Genomic DNA, 22,673 nt, shown 5'->3' on the forward strand with positions numbered 1-22,673 from the left:
TACATTAAAGAAGATACATACTTAACTGCAGGGAGTCCAGAATTGTTTGCATTTGGGAGGTTTATGCACAAAGAGCTGTAATAATTGGACAATAAAGTTATAAGAATATCTATTATTTTGTGGTTCTACTCTAAATGCTAGGTATTCTTCTGAGACTTTTGAATCCTCACCACATCCCTTCTATGTCAGCACTTTTTATAAATTAGGAAACTGAGGCATTGAGGGAATAATAATTTATATATATATATTTGTTTGTTTGTTTGTTTGTTTGTTTGTTTTTGAGAGACAGAGAGCAGGGAGAGGGGCAGAGAGTATCCTTGAGCAGACTTCTCGCTGAGTGCAAACCCTGGGCTTGATCCCAGGACCCCGAGATCATGACCTGTGTTGAAACCAAGAGTCAGATGCTTAACCAACTGAGCCACCCAGGCACCCCAGGAATACTAATTATTTTTTAACAACTCATGACTGTCAAGCATCAACACTGGAATTCAAGCCCAGGCTGTGTGGTTCCAGAATCTATCCTCTACTTGATGTTGTGGAGGTGGGGGAATCAAAGTGGGAAAGAACTTTGCTTAAGAGTTTTGCCCTCTATTTTGTAGATAATAGGAAACCACTGAAGCCCTGCAATAAAGTGGATGTGGGATATGAGAAAAAGGTTTTGAGAGTGACTTCCAAGCTGCTGTCTTCAAAGGCTGAGTTTCAGACAGCATTTTACTAGAGATAGAATAGAGTCATAGAGCTAAGTGTTAGAGAGAAGGAAACACATTACATTAGGAGCATATTCATTGCTAACGTATCTGCAGTTTATGTTTTTTAGCAGTTTGACAATGGATAAAATATATGACCTCTCTGTGTCACGTTTTTTTGCATCTGTGAAATGGGGATGATTTATTATGAGGATTTTTTTTTTTTTTTTTTTTTTTTTTTTTTTTTTTTTTTTTTTTTTTTTTTATTTTTTTTTTTATTATGAGGATTAAATGCATTAATAAACTGTGCTAAAAATAGCAACTGATTCCACAGCCAAGATCTGTGCCTCTTAAACAAGTAAATTACATTTATAAACCTTAAGTACCTTGGAGTAGACCAGAAGTAAATACTAAGTTGCATATTCAGTAAGGCCAGTTTCTAACTTGATTTGAATGTATTTTAACCTTTATTGGTATAAGAACTAGTTATGGTTTTCACATTTAATCTTCTGTAAAGTACTATTACTTATTCTAACATTTTTCAATATATGTGATCATGTTTATTAACTTAAAATTACAATGAATATCACTAACTTAGATCAGAGGGAAGCAGGATCAAATCATATACATTATTTTAAGTAATTCATTTCTTTTGAATTAAAGTGCACTTTTACTAACTCTACTGACAAAACGATTACTAAATTATCTGATTTTTATCCAAAGCACTCACTCAGTCTTTTTTTCAACAAATACAGATTTAGTATCTCTACCCAGCTCAACACTGTGTTGATAGTGCTGAGAAGTCAATGTTCCTCACCAAAAGTTCAGAATCTTGTATAAGAGCAAGGGCGGTCAGTGCAATGACAGCAGCATCCCATGAAGACCACTCCATCAGATGGTCTTCAAATACAGTAGAGCAAGTAAAGTAAAATATTACATGCATTTAAGGCTTTTGGATTCTCATTAGACAGCACCAAATTATTGCTTCTAAATTATAAAAGCATTCTTTCTAAATCCCAGCCTATTATAATTTTATTATATTATCATGCATATCTGAAATCCTTATATGTGCCATCTATTGAAAAATTAAACTTTATTATAATGAACACATAACTAGCAGAGTAACTTAAAATCCACAAGAATAGATGAAAGCTTCTCTCCAAAGAACACTAAGTTGTAAATAGAGCAGAATCAAAGTTGGGATATTTTCTTCGGAGGTCAGGCTTCATAGAGGCACTAATATCTTTTTTTTAAGATTTTATTTATTTATTCATGAGAGACACACAGAGAGAGGCAGAGACATAGGCAGAGGGAGAAGCAGGCTCCCTATGGGGAGCCCGATGTGGGACTCAGTCCTGGTACCCCGGGATCACGCCCTGGGCTGAAGGCAGACACTCAACTGCTGAACCACCCAGGCGTCCCAAGGTGCTAGTACCTGGAAGATTTCTTGAACCAAGACTAGAGTTTTGTCAGTCAGAGAAGACAGAAATGAATAGTCCAGCATTTCATCACCACTTTAAACGTATATTACCCACTTTACAAATAAGGACTTTGAGGTACAAAGAGACTTGTGACTTAGTCACCAGAACCGAACCTTCAGGCCTAATCAACAGATCATCCCTTTCATGCAGTGACCACAAGTAACAAATGGGATGTTGTTAATTATTGATTATGTCTTTGAAAGCGATAGTTTGATCTCCTGACACCTACCCACCTTGTCCTTCAAAGCTTGATCTTTAGCCAGAACCACACTTCTTCTGAGATATCCTTTGGATAGCCACGTATCTGGCTGAGAAAGCAGTCCTTCTCCTGGTTACGTAATTGCTTCTACATGAACAGACCCCATATCTGGAATTCCCAACCTCTTTTTCCCTTTGACATCCAGCCCTGATCCATAATTTCTTGCTATGTATTTTCATCTGAATGTAGAATCATTGCTTCAAAGGTAATATATCAAAAGCTGAACTTTTTAGCTTTTGTTTTTCCAAAGCAGGCCTCTCTGAATCTTCTATTTCTTTAACCAGCTCAATGGAACTGGGATTATTAATCTCTAACATTTCTTTTTCACTCTCTTTTCCTTGCTCTTTATCATGAGTGAACTATCAATGTTCCGTTTTTCATTTCATCCTAGCCATCTGCCCTTTGTTGCCTCACCTCTGGATGGGGTCTTCACCATTCACACCAGTGGTTATGTTAAACAGGACAAAAACCAAGCTGTGGCGAAAACAAAAAAATACATTGGTTCCAACAAGAGAAAAGCCCATGTATTCTTCCACATGAAACAGCCCTGTTCAGTGGGCAGAGCTTTGTGAGAAGGTTGCTCCATTCTACAAGAACTCTCTAGGCACCCTGTGATTTCTTCCACTGTTCCATCATTCCCTGGAGTGTTGGTATTGACTGAATGATACTGATACATTCCAGTTCATGGAAAGCAAGCAAAAGATATGAAGGTTGAAGGAAAAAATATGGAGGTTGCACACATAACTTCAGTCCACTTTTCTTTGGCAAGGCAGTCACTTGGCCTTCCCAGCTGCAAGAGAAGCTGGGTAATGTCCAGCTGAGAAGCTGAATGGTACAGTGAAAATAATTATTATGGAAGAAGGGAAAAATGGATTTGGGGGCATAAGTAACCATTTGTCTTACTAATCAACCCTGTTGCCCAAATATACCATGAATATTGTTTCCCTCATTTATGAGGCTTCAAGATCAAACCCAATTCTACTTCCTTTTCTGGTTAGAACAGTCCTTGGTGCTCTGGTTTGGGTTTTTTGTTTTTGTTTTAATATTGTATTTATTTATTCATGAGAGAGATATAGAGAGAAGGCAGAGACACAGACAGAGGAAGTAGCAGGCTCAACCACTGAGCCACCTAGGCATCCCAGCAGCTCTGTTTTTTAACATTTACTTTCCCATTCATTTTGCATCTATTTTATACTGTCTTTTATAAGCCTCTGTATAGCTCTTTATAAACGATCTTTATTACTATTTATATGCCTTCACAAACAAATTTTAAGCTTTCGGAAACAGGGAGTACATTTTATATTTCCTTGCATAGGCAGGATCTATTGGTCAGCTATCCAAAATAAGCAATAAAATTATACACAAAAGTTTAGTTTTGCTTATACTACTGACAGAATCAATATTTTTTGACAGTGTTCTTATAATGTACACAGGAAGTTAATAAAATATGTATTTGAATGAATAAAGATGTGACTGATTGGATGAATATTTAGCCCCTTTCCCAAATATTCATAAGTCAAATTCAAATGAACCTAGAGTATAAAAATCTGAATTTTTGAGTCAGCAATATAATATAGAATGTGTACTTTCTATGTAAATTCACATTATCAGCCATAATTCTCTATTTTCTATTCCTATAAATCTGACAGCACACATAGTCCTTACCATTTAGTAAAAATAAAAGAATGGATTTCCACGATATTGAGAAAAGAAAAGGCATTACATCACTTTTTACGTTTGATACAAAAAAAATTAAAATTAGTTCTGAACTATGTCCAACAATTACAAAAACTGAAAGCAAGCCAAAGTGGAGAGATGGTGAGGCTGTAACAAGGAGGAGTAACTTGGGGGTGAAATAACAGAGATCAATGAAGATCAAGGTGGAAACTAAAAATGTACCCTAGTTTCAGTAGCATAGAGTGGCCAATTCAAGAAAGACTTGACCAAAAAAAAAAAAAAAAAGAAAAAAAAAAGAAAGACTTGACCATTAGATTTGGCAAACATTTTACTGTAATTAAGATTCCTATGTTAATGGCTTGAATTAGTTTATAGAAAAGGAAAGGAGGGGGTGCCTGGGTCTCTAAAGTGGTTGAGCATCTGTCTTTGGCTCAGATCATGATCCTGGGATCAGGCCCCCTCTCACCCCCCAATTGGCAGCTCTAATGTAAATAATGGTCATATGAGTGTACCTAGGCTACTCAACTGATAAAATGTTCACTTACACTTTGTTTTTATTTTTTATTTAAAAATCTTTTCTCTAGGTAGCTGGGTATAAGAAGTAAAGACCCAAAACTATCAATACAGAACTCACATTGTTTATAGAAAGTAGGTAAAATTGTGTTGGATAAAATTAAACTGAGCTCCATTCTACCAATGTTTTTCTTCTTCTTTTGTGGAACAAAGGAAATGAGTTCACTTTCAGTATAAATTCCTAAGTCTCTTACAATATCTGTTCATACTCTCCTTGGCATTTTTGTTGGGAGGCAGTCGATTTCTTCTATAGATGGATTTCATTATTCAGACTTCACCATCAGTAGAATACATTATAAATTATGCAGAATGAGATAATTAGTAGCAAGCAAGAATATAAATAAAGCTGCATAACCAATAAAAGGCCATAAAACCTGGCAAGTAAAATTAGTTACTGTGTGTTAAAATAGGAAATGTATGGAGGAAAAAAAAAATGATCTCACATGTCCTCTCTGTGCTGGAGAGAAATTGCTATATTACACATGGTTCTGGAAATGCATGTATATCGTCTATTAGAATTAAATAAAATCATATGTAATGCAGTGATTTAGAATGATCTAAGAACAAAAAAAAAAAAGGTTCCATGAAGATAAATGGTTCTTTTGTTAAGGTAAAGCCAATTTCCTTCCCCCTCCATACTGAACCAAGCACCAATTTTTTTTAAATATGCATCAATTTCCACAGTAAACTTTTGCAGTTTTTGTTTTGAAAATGACATCGAGAATCTTAATAACTTATATTTGTCTAACAAATAACACATGCATGTACACATACACAAAAAAACGCTTTGTGTATTTCCCGGAAATCTCCAGTTAGTGAAATGACATATCAGCAATATTGAACAAATGATAATCACAGTGTGTACAGTAAGATGCATTAAGTGAGCTTAAAAAAATTTACCTAGTCCATCCCACAGAGCTTCACTATAATCAAGGGGGAAAATTGCATATGAATTGTGCCAATCTAAAAAAATAAAAAGATCTTTAGGGCCATATTGATTTCATTGAATGCCCTATAGATACACTTGAGGAATTGTAAAGGTTAAGGCAAGAGCTAGAATTCATTTGAATAATACATTCTAACATATTCTATAAGACTCAGTTTACTGTGTCAAAGAATCAAGATGTGTATATAAAGTATGCCAATTACAAAAGTGCCATAATGTTTTGGAAAGGATGACTATCTTCTAAATAATTGTTTTGTTTCTTAATGAATGACTCTTTGGCAGCCTGACAATAAAATCAGCTTTCAAATTGTTTTCAAAAAAGCAATGTCAGTTAAAATTAGACTTTGCTGATTATGGAAACAAATGGGGATCTGTGCACAAAAAGCCTTTTGGGTATTTTATATTGTATATGTTTTTATATTTACTTTTTCTTTATCATCAGAGTTTCCTTAGATTTCAATGTCAGTGGAGTCAAAATGCCTAATATAAATGCAAATTTCCTATTTGACTTTTAATACAAAAACTAGGAAATGTGAACCTCAGTGTTTAGGTGGCCTGGGTAGGTAAAGGCACATTGAACTGAATAAAGCATGACAACATTATGAAGCATCTTATACTGCTTATGCTTAGGATCTAAAATAACCTAATATGCCTGATGAAAGATTTCATTCCAGAGGACCAATCATCAGTTCAGTTGACATAATAATGTATTTGATTCATTTTTAAGGAACAATTCCATTTAACTGAATTAATGGGAACTCATCAGTGAATTGTTTGGAGTTCATTAAAATATTAAGGTTATTTTGATACTGTACATTTCCAATATTCATTACCCATCATGGTGAGGTAACTATACACGGACTTGACAGAGAGGTAAACTCTGTAAGAGTGACTTCCAGACACCAGCTTTGGATGATTTCCCTTTGTATTGTTCCTGCTCTAGATCATAGATACTTGTGAGTGCAATTTATTTTCTATCATCATTTATTGATTGAGTTGCACAATAATTGTTGACTAAATCCCACTTCCAGGTTAGTCTAGAAAGGGACTAAAATACATTACTTTATAAAACGTGTGATTGTCTAAGATTCTTATATTGCTTTAGAGCACTCTACATTGTCTCAACCTCAGTACCTAATATTATGCTCTTTCATTTCTGTTGTTATTTCTTTGTAGCTCCTCCTAGATTTTAGGTGCATTAATAATAGGCACCAAATTGGAGTAGTTTATCTATTGCATACCCAGTGCTTAAAAATCTCAAATATGTGTGGTAGGAACACAGTAGTGCATGGATACATGAATCAGGGGAGGTCTGTGACAAAACACTAAGCAAAGCTTCATGAAAGAGGGGATTGTTTGCACCACCTGGCAGGAAGGGAAAGTAATGAGGAAGGCTTCACAAAACAGGTAATATTTGAAATGATTGGAACGTGAGATGGAGATAGAATGAATTAAAAATAGTAAAACAAAAGAATAGAAACTTTAAGTCTGCATTACATTCTGAGAAAGTTAAATAACCCTACTGAGAAGCTGAGGGTTTCTGGGAATTGAGTAGCATATGTGATTGGAAAGGTAGTTTGCTCTCAATTGATGTGTGAGGAATCAGGGGTGAAGGCAGTTCAAACCACATTTGCTGAAATAGTACAGGCACATTGTTTAGAACGGTCTTATGTTGACAAGCTTAACATACATGTATGGTTTCTCTTTGGTCTATTCTGACTCAGCTCCAAGCTGGCTAAGCTATATTTGCTAGCCCTCAGTTGTTGAAGAATACTTTCTATCTAGAATCAAGTGCGACTTTACCAGTGCTTGTGCCCTTAGGAACATCAAGACATTCCTCTAGTACTCCAACTTGATTATTCAGTACTGTACCTTTCTTAATCAAGATTCTAGCTTCAAGTCTTCGCTTGATTGTTTTCTTTCATAGATTCTAGGGCTCTCAGAACTGTATTTGGTGCTTTCATTTGCTTTTACTTTCTGATCTCAGTATACGGGATTATAGATTACTTATTACATTCTTTATCACACAAGAAGTAAGGTTATAATATATATAAGATGAAAGAAAAGAAACACTCATTAATGTTTTAACATTGTAGATTCAATTGGATTAAGATAGATATGCATGTAGCTTAATATAATATAGACTGATTATTGAACTTATTGACTAGTTAATATTAAATAGTGCATAAGCCTTCGAACAAGAATATGCCAGACAATTCTAAATCAGTAAGGAAACAATCCAAGGCTCTTAAACTGGTAACTGTACAGTTAACCTCTTGTATAGCATAGCAATAATGCAATGAACCTACATTTAATCCTCAAAGGCATGCCTGTTGGAAGCTACTTTTCTTGTAAGCTACTCAGGGAGTGTTACCTGAGATTCGCAGATCCCCAAGAAGTCACTGAATTCAGGGAACTTGTGAATTTGAATGGGAAAAATGAGACATCATTTTTCTAATTACCTTTATTGAAATATTGCATTTTTCCAATTACGAATGTAACAATAAATTACAGTAATATTAATGATACCAGTGACTTTGCCACCAATAAAAAGCACTTTCTATTTTTCATACATTGTAATTGCTGTAGATGTTTCAAAATACACCATTTGTACTCCATATTACTTCAAAATTATAATTTGATGTTCTCTCGCTGGATCATATTATATAATGTAAAGAAGTACATTAATTACCATATCACGGATTCCTAAAAAATATTCTCATTAGCAATTTCAATATCACTTTAATCCTGTATTTTTTATTTATGCATTGGATATAATCTAAGAAGAGGATCTGTAGGCTTCACTAAGCTTCCAAAGAGAGTGTTGGTTCAAAAGACATGCAAGAAACCCTCTACTAAAGGAATTTGAATTCTAGTAAATTCTAATTGTGGGGTTTTTAAACCTTTAACAACAACCTTACTGTTATGTTATACTTGAGAATTTACAAAAAATTTTCATGTACACAGTGTGTAAAATTTTTGGTGAGAATAGGGGAAAGGACCACAGCACACACATCTGGTACATTCAATAAAGAAGGACATTCTCTTTTTATTTAAAAGCAATAATAAAACCTACTAAAAGTCCTATTTTCTGTTATCATTATTGCTTGACAATTTAAAACAATACAATATTAAATTATTCTAAACTATTTTTTAAAAAATATTTTTGTGCTAAGTTCTAATCCATTTATGTCGTTATAGTTGCTTCTATTATTGTCTGTGGTTTAGTGCATAACTGAGGAATTTCCTTTGTTATAAGTTATTTGAATTTCAAATATTAATATTTTTGAGAGCAAAATACATGTGAGAGGAAAAAAATAATACATCTGAGAGGTAAAAAAACAACACACTTTTATGTTATCCTTTCATAAATATATTCAACATGGAAATTAATATGAAATAAATCCAGTGACAGAGTGAGAACCCCAAAACACAGCTGCATACAGATTAAGTTGCATGTGTTCATTTCAAGATAAAGGATCTAATAGTTGAGAAATGTGCAGGCTCACTTTGGGTACAGTTCATGATTCTGACCCTGATGATCCTGAACATTCCTGCACTTGCAAATTGATTGGATGTAAACAACTGCAGCTTAGTGGAGGTAAAGATGGAAAAAGAATTTGAATTGCTTCGATTCTGTCATTTCCTTGGAGTATGTATTCATTTTGTGATTATTACTGACAGTAATTTTGTTGTATAGAGAAGAGAGGAGTCAAAATGATGCATGTTGACCATCAACCATACTATGCTGACAGCATACCCCTCCCTGGCTGACACAATTTCTGTAGTTATTAGTATTCTTCAGTTTTCCCAGATGGTGAGGATTTGTCCAGAATCACTTAGTGATTCAAAAGCAGAACTTCACAACCAAGTCCTCTGATTTCCTAGATTAGTGCCTTTTCTTCACTCAGGATACGAATACACCTTTTATGGGAAACGAATTTTGTGGTTCAATGCGTCTGGAAGATGCTAGGTTAAACAAAGTCCTTTGCTATAGGATTTAGAGTCTTTTAACATTATTATGCAATCTAAATCTACAGGTCTTTGGTCCTTCACAAAGTTATTTGCATCACAGATTGTTTTGTTTTCCAAGAAACATTTTGTAAATGTAGTTTAGTATCAAGCATAAAACAAACATACAAGGACGACTGGGTGGCTCACGGGTTTAGCGTCTGCCTTTGGCTCAGGGCCTGATCCCGGGGTCCTGGGATCCAGTCCCACAGTGGGCTTCTTGCATGGAACCTGCGTCTTCTCCCTCTGCCTGTGTCTCTGCCTCTCTTTCTGTGCCTCTCATGAATGAATAAATAAAATCTTTATTTAAAAACAAAACAAAACAGGGATCCCTGGGTGGCTCAGCGGTTTGGCACCTGCCTTCGTCCCAGGGCGTGATCCTGGAGTCCTGGGATCGAGTCCCACATCAGGCTCCCTGCATGGAGCCTGCTTCTCCCTCTGCCTGTGTCTCTACCTCTCTCTCTCTCTCTCTCTCTCTCTGTGTTCCTCATGAATAAATAAATAAAATTAAAAAAAAACATACAAAATAGTTGAAAAACTTTAGGTGCTGCTCCTCAAAGTAAGCCTTTGGTTTGGAGGTAGTTTACCAGATAAAACTAATGTTAATTGAGCACTTACTATGTAATCCATTCAGAACTTTGAGTTTGTGTTTTCATTTTATCCTCACCTGACTATCTGAAATTGATACTGATAATATTTCCATCTTAGAGGAAACTGAGATATCAAAGTGAAAAGTCTGGTCCAAAGTCAGAGAAATATAAAAGCTTGAACATTATTACCACCTTGAACACTGCCCGGCTTCTATTCCCACTCTGTAACACCTTCCCCTCATCTTGCTAATTCCTACTTTTCCTTTGGATCTTAGTTTAAAAGTAACCTTTTCAATGAGGCCTTCTCTAACCTCTGAATTGATAGATAAGTGACCCTCCACCACTAATCCTGATCATTATATTTGCTTGTTTATGCTACCTTCTGAGATAGACTGTAAACTCTGATTGAGCAGGAAATGCCCTACATCCGTATTTCTTGTGGTAACTAAAAGCCAGGAACAGAGTAGAGACTGTAAATAGTAGTTTAATTAAAGTCAACTAATTTTTTTTTCAAGTTTACTGAAAATTAGAGTTTGGGAGTGAATATAACAATGTTGTATTTTAGTTTTCCTCTCCTCCTTTGGTTAAAGACCCCAGCTCCTATAGTTTGAAAGGCCTTACAAATTAGACACCTCTTAGGGCCACCTGAGTGGCATAGTTGTTTAAGCATTCAACTCTTGGTTTGGGTTCAGGTCGTGATTCCTTATCGTGATCCCAGGGTCATGAGATCAAGCATCGGACCAGGTCTAGGCTCTGCTCGTGCAGAGTCTTCATGGGACTCTCTTTCCCTTTCCCTCTCCCCGGGCCCCTCCTCTCTGTGCTTGCTCCCTCTCTCTCTCAAATAAATAAATCTTAAAAAAAAAAAAAATACTACTCTCACCAATACATAAGGCCCTTCATTCTAGTTTGATGACTATTTACAACATGTCTATTTATATGCCCCAGCATAAAGTAGGTGATTTCCAGTTAGAAAAATAATTCACACTCAGATATAAACCAAAGGTTATGTTTACCATTGGATAAACTCAAGGATGATACTTAGATCTTTGGATAGACTTAGAGAGATGTCAGACTTCTGGGTTGTTCTGAAATTGTCCATTTCTTGGGTGCTTCAGGATTTCCATGTTTCTTTAAAACTAAAAACTCACATTTCTCAGGATTTGAGGAAACTGTCTCCGAGTTTGGAGGAGGAAGCTACATACAAATCAAGTGATTTCTGATGAGTAGATTTTTCTCTCCAAAGAACAATCTTCATGTAATCATTTAGGAACAAGTTTTACTCTTGGTGTTTCTTTCTAAAGAAATTTTTAACTATGGTAAAAAAAAAAAAATAGACTCAAATGGTATCTAAATTCAGAAAATCTTAATTAAAAAATGAATTTTTTTCAAATAAGGTTTTCTAAGCAGCAGAGCATTTTAAAAAAATCATTGATTGAATTCAACAAATGTCCCATTTCCCCACGAACACATCATCAACAGTATATCCCTACATGATAATATGTTAGCATAATTTTGTGGTAAACAAACTGATAATATCCTTGTTAGCTTAATAAATCAATTCATAATACATCTGATTTTATATAAATTAATATGTGCTCAAGCATAAAGTCTTATAAACACTAACACTGGATTTTTAATCAATGTATAATTTTTAAATAAATGAAGACTGACACAGTTATGTGGATGAAAAGTGTGAATAACCAACACTCAAAAACATGGAAAGATATTTGATAATCTTATCAGTAAAGAAATATAAATTAAAGCAGGAACATTATATCAATACTAAATTAATGAAAATATAATGACAAATATTATTTTCGTAGCATTTCTACTCAGTGTCCTGAACATTCCCCAGTGTATACTGAGTAAATTAATACCAGTTTATTATAACTGTCCCTTAAGTTTTTGAAGACAGCTATCCTCAGCAAATTTGTATTTTCCCTGATAAATATCTTAAAAATCTTTTAACTCTTTCTCAGTTCATTGTTGCCATATTGCTCCTCATTCTGGATGGTTTCTCTGGATGTCCTATTTCAAATACCCAAATTTTAAATAATCAGTAAAAGGAAATATATAGATATAAAAATGTTAATTTTTTTCTTTCTTTATATAGTAACTTGCTCAGAGCCAGAAAAAGATGTGTGATACACATCTGGGGCTGGGGTTGTACACACAACCGCAGTACATACAGATACAGTATATATAGGCAGTACTGGTACAAATTGCCCCCGCCCCTTTTTAAAGCTACAACAACACAGTATGTTCTATTTGTAAAATGACCTCCAAATAAAAATTATATCTCTACATCTCATCATAAGAGAATATACAAGGGCTACATGCCACTTTGTTTAAAAGGAACGCTTTTTAAAAACATGAAGCACTAGGCACTGTTCCAACCCTAACTCCTGGATGGCTTCTCAGTAGAGGTCACAGAGGGGGATGTCTGGGTGGCTCAGCAGTTGAGCGCTCAGGTCATGATCCCAGGGTCCTAGGATCAAGTCCCGTATCAGGCTCCCTGCATGTAGCCTGCTTTTCCCTCTGCCTGTGTCTCTGCCTGTCTCTCTGTGTCTCTCATGAATAAATGAATAAATAAATAAAAATCTTTAAAAAAAAATAAAGAAAAGGCCACAGAGAACTTCCAAAATCTGTAGTGATTGGTAACAACAACAAAAAAATTTAAGAACATTATAGCAACAGAATTATCAAAAATTGCCAGAGAATAACTATTTATTAGATGCTATCTTAAACAGTGTTGGGTATATATTATTTTAGTCATTTCCTTCTTAAAACAATTATTCAAAATTATTTTCTTCTTTTAATAAATAAGAAAACTAAACTTGGAGCCATCAAGAACTCTGCCCTGACAAGCACAACTGTCTGCACAGTTGAGACTCAAACCAGATTTGAATGTAGTTTTTCACTCTAAACTCATAATATACACGTACGCTGTATCTTGCTTCTTCATTTTTTTTTAAAGATTTTATTTATTTATTTGAGAGAGAGGGCAGGAGGAGCCGAGGGAGAGGGACAGACTCCTCCATCAGCGCGGAGCCTAAGGCAGGACTCATCTCAGGACCCTGAGATCCCGACCTGAGCTGAAAGCAAGAGTCCGATGCTCAACTGACTAAGCCACCCAGGCGGCCCTTTTCTTCCTCATTTTTGTAAATCAATGCCTGACATCATTCAGTTATTAAAGAAAACACATAGCAATTCCTCCTCTTTAGCTTTGGTTTGTTTAGGTTTTGTTTGTGATTTTGTGTAGCCCCACCACCATTCTGGCCTCTTACCTAATCAATTCACTATTGGTCTTCTGCAGCAAATCCTAATTACTTCTTACTATTCCATAGTAATAAACTGAATAAAATTCGACTTATTCTGTATACTGCTGCCAGATTCATCTTTTTCTGCCACTTATTTTCCTATTCTGTAATTTCCTTTAACTTTCTTCCATAACTTACTCTTTCAGCTCTAAATTCTCTATGACCTCTTCTTTGTCTCTGACCTAAGCATATGCCCATGGTTTCCCAGCTCAAATCCTCCACTGTGAGCTCACAGTGATCTCCAAGTTGGCCCATCTGCATGCACTGTGATCTCCAAGTTGGCCCATCTGCATGCACTGAGTGATTTTTTGCCTTTCTATTTTGTCATTTAAGCAGCCTCTAAAGTAGATTTTAAGTACTTGCTAAGTGCCAGTTACCTTTTTGTGAAATTTACATGCACAGTCTCATTTGGTGTTCACAACACTCTTATGAAGCAGAGGAAAAGGTCAAGGTAATTAACATTTATTGTACTCCTATATTTTAAATGATCTTTGTTGAATTATCTTCTTTAATCTTCAGAATTGCCCAGACTGAAATTGGGCAAGTTCAAGAGCTTCCCTAGGCGTAGACACTGAGATTGAGATGTGTTTAATCAAGGTCTGTCCAAATCCAATCTCAACTTCCTATATCATACCTCCTCCTTGAAGACAAGAACGGCTGTTAATCTTTCTCATATTTTCCCTGTTCATACAATATTTGGTTATTTTAGGTTTCAATAAATGAAGGAATGCTCTTGTCTCTCATATTTTTTTCTGTTTTGGCTATACTTTGCTTGTTTAAATTCTCTCCCAATTCAAGCTCTCTTTCTTTTTTTTTTTTTTTTTTTAAGATTTTATTTATTTATTCATGAGAGACATGGAGAGAGAGAGAGAGAGAGAGAGAGGCAGAGACACAGGCAGAGGGAGAAGCAAGCTCCATGCCGGAGCCCGACATGGGACTTGATCCCGGGTCTCCAGGATCACGCCCTGGGCCGAAGGCAGGCGCCAAACTGCTGTGCCACCTGGGCTGCCCTATCTCTTTCTTTTATTAAGCTTGTCCCCTTATTACATATGACTTACCTCTAATAATTAACATAATTATTTTTTATGAATTAAGAAGTAGAGTAAGTAGCTGTTAAAAACATGGACTCTAAACCAGCTGTTCAAATCCCATTGTGTCATATGATTTGGAAAAGTCCTTTAACCTCTCTGTGTTTCAGTATCCTCAAATATGAAATATGGATAATTATAGTACATTTTGCATAAGATTACAAAGTATCAAAGAGTGGCTATGATTTCTTATAGGCTCAAAATAATGTCTGGCACATTATAAATATTTGTTACATAAATTAAAAAAAACTTATTCAGCATCAAGGACTGTCAGTGCTGAGGCTGCAACAGTGAATATAATCAGTAGAGTCCTTATTTTTTTTTTAAAGATTTATTTATTTGTTTGTTTATTTTTAAAAATTTTTTTATTTATTTATGATAGTCACACAGAGAGACAGAGAGAGAGGCAGAGACACAGGCAGAGGGAGAAGCAGGCTCCATGCACCGGGAGCCCGAAATGGGACTCGATACCGGGTCTCCAGGATTGTGCCCCGGGCCAAAGGCAGGCACCAAACCACTGCACCACCCAGGGATCCCCAAGTAGAGTCCTTATTTTATGAAACTTTTAATCTGCCACGTAAATGTTACTATGTACCAATTGTACATAGCATATAACAAATTGTTTGTTTTATGAAATTTGTTTTATGAAATTTGTTTTATGAGTTCTAGGCTCATCTTTCTAATTAATGTTTTAAACTTCTAGAGATAGAGTCCAGATTTTGCTCTCAACAATGCGGAGTGGGAGGCAAATGATAGGAATCCAGTAAATCCTTTGGTTGATTGTGGGGCACCTGGGTGGCTCAGTCAGTTGAGCATCTGACTCTTGTTTTCACCTCTGGTCATGATCTCTGAGTTGTGATATTGAGCACCAAGTTTGGGCAGGGGGTGGAAGGGGGTGGGGTCCTGCCCTCAGCAGGAAGTCTGTCCTCTCATTCTAAAATAAATAAATAAATCTTTAAAAAAATTCCTTTGGTTGATTGCTATGGCACCAAAGTAAAAATGAGAGCTTAGAATCATAATTTCACAGATATTCTCAGGTCAATATCCATTGGAAAACCCTCTTCCCTAGGATCTACTTGAATACTTCTAGAGACTGCTGTTGCCAGGATTCCCCTCCCATTTCTGGGCAGTTGTAAGTTCTTCACAAGGTGTGACTATTCCTCTTCATGTAATTATTGCATTTGTCCCAGTAGTGCCATGTGCCTTGTCCAAGAGCCAAGCAAATAAAATATTTGGTTGTTTTTGTTAGTCATTCATTTTTCTTAAAGGTGAAGTGAATACCATCCTTTTAAAATTTTTTTTTAAATATGTTACTTATTTATTCATGAGAGATACAGAGAGATGTGGAGACAGGCCCTGGGAGAAGCAGGTTCCCTGCAGGGAGCCCGATGCAGGACTCCCAGGACCTGGGATCTCCCCCCTGAGCCAAAGCAGAAACTCAACCACTGAGTCACCCAGGTGTCCCGAATACAATACTTTTAAACCTTTTATTATATCATAGTTTCTAGCCTCTTAGTCATTCTGATTACCTTCCTCTGAATATATTCTAAACACTGAGATAGTCTGACTCCTGGAGATAAAACTATTTCCAGTGCCCTTTTCTGAAGATAATTGACACCAAAATAATATAAATAGTAATAATTTATTCATCTGGGTTAATAAACTGCTAAGTGAATGCACATTTTTCTGGCAAACTTTCAGAGATAAACCATAAAGTCATTCATGCTACCAGCTTCTCATAATGCCTGGTTTTCTTTTTTTTTTTTTTTTTTTTTTTTAATGCCTGGTTTTCTGAGGTGCTTCATTACTCCAGTTTCTAGTCTTTTTAAAAAGACACAGGAAGATCCACTTGAATCTACTAATTGTGTGGAAACATCAGGCTTCTTGCCTACAGATTTAACATATTATCTAATAGAAATCCTTTTGAATAATAATAATTGAGCTTCATTGTACTCTGTAAAGCTAGGTCATTTAACTTGTGAAATGAACTATATTGATCTCTTTGTCATTAGAATTTAAAGGGACATCCTTATTAGGCTTGAGTCAGTGCTATTTGTCTTTTAAGAAATCTAAGAAAAATTATGGCTAAAATACAATACCATGCAAATAGAAATGACATAGTAGTTCAGAATTGCATATGGATATTTGTATAATCACACTGAAAACTTTTCTTTAAAAGAAGATTGTTTTAAATGTTAGTAATTATAGTGTGAATTCTTTAAAAATCCTTATTACAAAAGTATGTGTTTTTTAAGAGTTGAGGCTTTGTTAAGTATATGTTCATAGCCTTCAGTAGCAAAGGCAATCTTTTCATCAGAGAGAAAAGAAATAAATGGCAATTTAGGAGAGAGGATTTGAGGTGGATCTCGGGCTTTTAAATTTAGACACAGATCTGGTTTCTTTCAAAGCAGATTGACAGTGCTAATACCAATTCATCATCACAGGTATAAGCTACTGAGAGTTAAGATAGTTTAAAAATGACCAGATGAAAAACGAAAGAGAAGCCTATCATTGCTGTAGCTAATTCTTAGAAGCTGGTAATTTTCTTAAGCAAAAATTAATGGGGGAGTAAAAAGACTAACTTTTTTTGCATGATAACTAATGGGAGTTCCATCAAGAAACAATCCAGGACTTTAACTCTTTTCTCAGATAAGAAGATTTAGACATATGAAAAAATATTTTCTTATGACTTTGGAGAATTTGATCATGTAAATGTGTTTAACAAAAGACCCTCCTGGTTGCATTGAGCAGAATCACTTAAAAATACTTTAGAAACAGTATAAACTCAGGATCACATTGAAATTGACATGTCATCTTTGAAAATTGTTAATAAAAAGTGAAATACTTCATAAGAATTGATGAAAATGTATCCCAAATCACTAAGTGTACTGTATCCAGAGTGACAATAAATAACTTAACTCGATATTGAAATAGTATATTATATAAGAATTCAAGAAGTTGCCAACTTTAAAGTTTGAAGCAGAACAGTGTGGAAGCCTCTGAACAATTGGTTACTATCATAGACAGAAATGCATAACCAACAAAGTAAAGGAAAACACTACTAAGAATGAAATTAGAAGACATAAATCACTTTATTTGAAACGATCTTATTTTGTGAGAAGTCTGAATGGTGATAGTTTAGAGAGCTATCTGTATTCCAAGAGACCCATTGTTAAAAATGGAATATTAAAATATTAAAAGTATATATTAAGTATATATTAAAAGTATAATTAAAAGTATAATTCTTTGATTTATAATAATCATCACTGTTACGTATATGAACAGCTAATGATAACTTACAGTTTTTTTGTAGAGAGTGAATGAAATACTACTATTTTTTCAAAAAAAATTTGTCATACAACAGGAAAAAAATTACTTGGTCCAGCAAGTTAACATATACAACAGGTATTCCATGTATATATTATTAAAAGTGCAATTTAAGTTTAACCAGGAGCGGCCTTAGGATTCTCCTTTCTGGACTACAAGAAACACATCACATTCTTTAAGGATTAGGGCTTTTATTTCTTCTTTGCTTTCTAATCCCATGAAGGTGCCATGAATCTACAGCTGCCCAGAGACTCTAGTATGTGATTAAGACCAGAGAAGTTGCTGGAGGATTAGAGTCATAAGCAGGACAACTGTGCTCTGTGGACAGAACTCATGGCCTCTTGCTGTAAAAATGTTTGCCCAAAGTATTGATCATAATTTTGTCTTCAAAAGGCTATAGCACACAAGTGAGAAAAGAAGAAAATATATAGATTAATTGGAATTTATCAGACATATATATTTTTCTGTGTCAAAGAACAGCATCACAGAAGTGAAAAGGCAACATACATAATGAGAGAAAACATTTGCAAGTCATATACCTGATAAGAGACTTGTATCTAGAAAATGTAGAGTGCTTATAACTCTATAATAAAAGACGATTCAATCGATTCAGTTTAAAAATGGGCAAAGGATCTGAATAGACATTTCTCTAAAAGAATATATACACTAGCTAATGAGCACATGAAAAGATGTGTAACATCATCAGTCACTAGGGATTTGCAAATCAAAACCAAAATGAGACACCATTTCACACTCACTAGGATGGCTGTAATCAAAAATTCAGATAATAACAAGTATCACCGAGGATATAGAGAAATGGAAACCATGCACTGCTGATGAGAATATAAAGTAATGCAGCCACTTTGGAAAATGTTTTGGCAGTTCCTCAAAAGGTTAAGCATAGAGTTGCCATATGACCCAGAAATTCCATTCCTGTGTATATTGCAAGAGAAGTGAAAGCATACATGCATACAAAAACCTATGCATATATGTTTATAAAAGCACCATTTATAATAGTTACAAAGTAGGGGGGGAGAAATCAAAAATCCATCATTGATGAAGGGATAAATAAAATACTATATAATCATACCACATTTTACAGGAACAATAAAAAGGAATGAAGGTCTGACATATACTGCAACATGGATGAACCTTGAAAACATGTGAAGTGAAAGAAACCAGTCACAAAAGACCACATGTTGTATGATTCCACAGTTGCACAATTCTGTATTATAATGAAAGCCATTGAGTTATATGGTTCTAAAAGGTGAATTGTAAAGTTTATAAATTATGTGTGAGTAAAACTTCTAGGGATGCCTGGGTGGCCCAGTTGGTTAAGCATCTGCCTTGGGCTCAGGTCATGATCCCAGGGTCCTGGGAGGGAGCCCTGCACTGGGCTCCCTGCTCTGCGGGGAGCCTGCTTCTCCCCCTACTTGCCACTGGCCCTGCTTGTGCATTCTCTCTCTCTCTTTCTCTCTCTAGCTCCGCTCTCTCAAATAAATAAACAAAATCTTTTTAAAAAAGACACTATACAAATATTTTCAAACAACATCAGCTCAACTATTTCAGTATTCCTTTGATAAGAATAATGATGAAATATGGGCTTAAGATTGATTATTCACTCCTTTTTTGTTTGTTTCGTTTTCTTTTGGTTTGGTTAATAGATTATTTCATAAGCTATGCAGTAATAAAGTTATAATCTAAAGTTGGCTTCCAGCTATGGTTGTATGGAAATAGATCATCAGAGAAAGAATTAAAATTTAAAAATCATTCCTTTTCCTCTTTCTTTTAACTAACATTTTTTTTTCCCCAGTGGGGAACAGAGTCTCATCACTTCAGTAATGACTTATTTTACTGACTTCTGTTGCAACAATTTTGACAGTGTATACAATAGAAAAAAAAGCCAACATGTAAGGAGCATTCAGAATGGTTCTGTGAGTAGCAATAAATAACATGTAAGTCAAATTATGTCACATATAGAATATTCTATATCTTAAAAAATTACATGTATCATAAATCATTTCTGAAGTATAGGAATAGTGCATCTATATGTACCATATGCCCTATATGCAAATTCTAACACTGATAACTATTTCAGTGGTAACATGATATGCCACAGATTTTCACGTATTCATTCACTCATTCATTTATTCATAAAACTCCGACTGCTAACTACATGTTAGGATTTGGATGATACAAGAAATACGGTGTGATTAGGGTGTAAATCCTGTTGCCAAATTGTCAATTAAACTCTAAGCTTATGACAGATTTCCTAAAATGACATGGAGGAGAACTTAGGTTTGAAGGGTTATATATTCCTTATGTTGTTTCACAGGGAACTTTATTTTCCCTGTGCTTCATTGTCTGGTAATTCAACAAAACTATTTGAAATTACCAACCTGTTAAAAGGCCGTGGATATAGACCATTTGATATGTCGATCCATATCCTCAAGCAATGATTCTTTTTCCTATTTTATTTTACATTTAATTGAATTAGAGTTTGTATAAAATATTATGTTAGATTTAGGTGTATGGTATAGTGATTTAACAATTATGTACATTAAGTGGTGCTCACCATGATTAGTATAGTTAGCATCTGTCACCATGTCAGTGAAATATTTTTTTTATTCTCTACGTAGTCCTTTTCATTCCTATGACTTACTAATTTTATAACTGGGGATGCCTGGGTGGCCCAATGGTTGAGCGTCTGCCTTTGGTTCAGGGTGTGAACCTGGGGTCCCGGGATTGAGTTCCGCATCAGGCTCCCTGCATGGAGCCTGCTTCTCCTTCTGCCTGTGTCTCTGCCTCTCTTTCTCTGTCTCCCATTAGTAAATAAATAAAATCTTTAAAAAATTTTTGTAACTGGAAATTTATACCTCTTAATCTCCTTTGCCTATTTGATCTATCCCGCCATCCCCCTTTCCCTCTGACAGTCACCAGATCTCTATTTTTAAGTCTATTTCTGTTTTTTCATTTGTTTGTTCTTTGCTTAGATTCCACATATATGTGAAATGATATGGTATTTGTCTCTCTCTGTCTGAAATTTCACCTAGCTACCCTCTAGGCTTATCCATGTTGTGAAATGCAAGATTTCATTTTTTATGGCTGAGTAATATTCCTGTGTGTATATGTGTGTGTGCATGTATGAGTGTCTACACACACACATACACATGTATATACCATGTTTCCCTTATCCGTTCATCGGCACTTAGGCTGTTTCCATATCTTGGCTATTGTAAGAATGCTACACTAAACATATAGATGCATATATCTTTTCAAATTAGTGTTTTCATTTTCTTAGGGTAAATAGCCAACAGTGAAATTGCTGAATCATATAGTATTTCTACGTTTATTATTATCTTTTTTACTTTTATTATTTTGTTTAAGAAACTTACATACTGTTGTTCATAGTGGCTACACAAGTTTATATTCCTGTCAATATAGGATATGTCGGATATATCACTTGCAGATGTCTACTACCATTCAGTAGGTTGTCTTTTTACTTTGTGTATGGTTTCCTTCACTGTGCAAAAGCTTTTTAATTTAATGTAGTCCCAATAGTTTATTTTTGTTCTTTTTTCCCTTGTCTGAGGAGACATATCCAGAAAAATATTGCTAAGGCTGATATCCAAGAGAATACTGCCTGTCTTTTCTTTTAGAAATGTTGTGGTTTCAGATATTACATTTAGGTCTTTAACCCATTTTGAGTCTATTTTTGTGTATTGTGTAAGAATTTTCTGCCTATATTGCATGTAACTTTCCAGTTTTCCTAACACCATTTATTTGGAAGAGGCTGTCTTTTCCCCCAGTGTATATTCTTACTTCTTTTGTTACAGACTAATTGTTCATATAAGCATGGGTTTATTTGGGGGCTTTCTATTCTGTTCCATTGATCTGTGTCCATTTTGTGCCAGAACCAAACTGTTTTGATTGCTTTAGCTTTGTAGTAATATTATATCTTGAAATCTAGAACTCTGATACTTCTAGCTTTGTTCTTTCTCAAGATTGTATTGGTGATTTGGGGTCATTTGTGGGTCCATATAAGTTTTAGGATTATTTATTCTAGTTCTGTGAAAAATTCTATTGGTATTTTAATGGGAATGGTATTGAATCTGCATATTGTTTTGGGTAAATGGACATATGAACAATATTAATTCATCCAATTCATGAAGGTACTATACCTTTTCATTTTTATTTATACCATCTTTAATTTTTTTCATCAGGGTCTTATATTTTCAGAGTATAGGTTAAATTGATTAGATTTATTCCTAGTATTTTTTTTTTATGGAATTGTAAATGGGATTGTTTTCTCAATTTCTTTTCTGCTCCTTCATTACTAGCATATAAAGATGTAATGGACTTCTGTATTTTATTTTATATCCTGCAACTTTACTGAATTTACTTATTTGTCCTAAAAGTTTTTGATGAAAGCCTTATTATGTTGAACTATATTCCCTCTAAGCCCACTTCGTTAAGTGTTTTTAATTATTAATGGTTGCTGAATTTCTTAAGTACCTTTTCTGCGTCTATTGAGATGATCATATTTTTATCCTCCATTTAAAAATTTTGTATTAAATAAACTCTAAACCCAACATGGGGCTTAAACCCATAACCCCAAGATCATAATCATATGCCTTACCTGCTGAGCCAGCCAGGTACCCTTATCCTCTATTTTGTTAATGTGCTGTATCATATTGGTTGATTTATAGATATTG

At 34.8% G+C, this 22,673-nt stretch overlaps 1 protein-coding gene across 6 annotated transcripts in view; it reads left to right on the forward strand.

The window, feature by feature from the left end:
- The window catches only part of ROBO1 (roundabout guidance receptor 1), a 1,120,933-nt gene that overhangs the window by 254,367 nt on the left and 843,893 nt on the right, over window positions 1–22,673 (forward strand). The gene's annotated exons all lie outside the window — the stretch shown is intronic.

This window comes from Canis aureus, chromosome 30 (assembly GCF_053574225.1).
Source record: "Canis aureus isolate CA01 chromosome 30, VMU_Caureus_v.1.0, whole genome shotgun sequence".
In the NCBI taxonomy this organism is placed as follows: domain Eukaryota; kingdom Metazoa; phylum Chordata; class Mammalia; order Carnivora; family Canidae; genus Canis; species Canis aureus.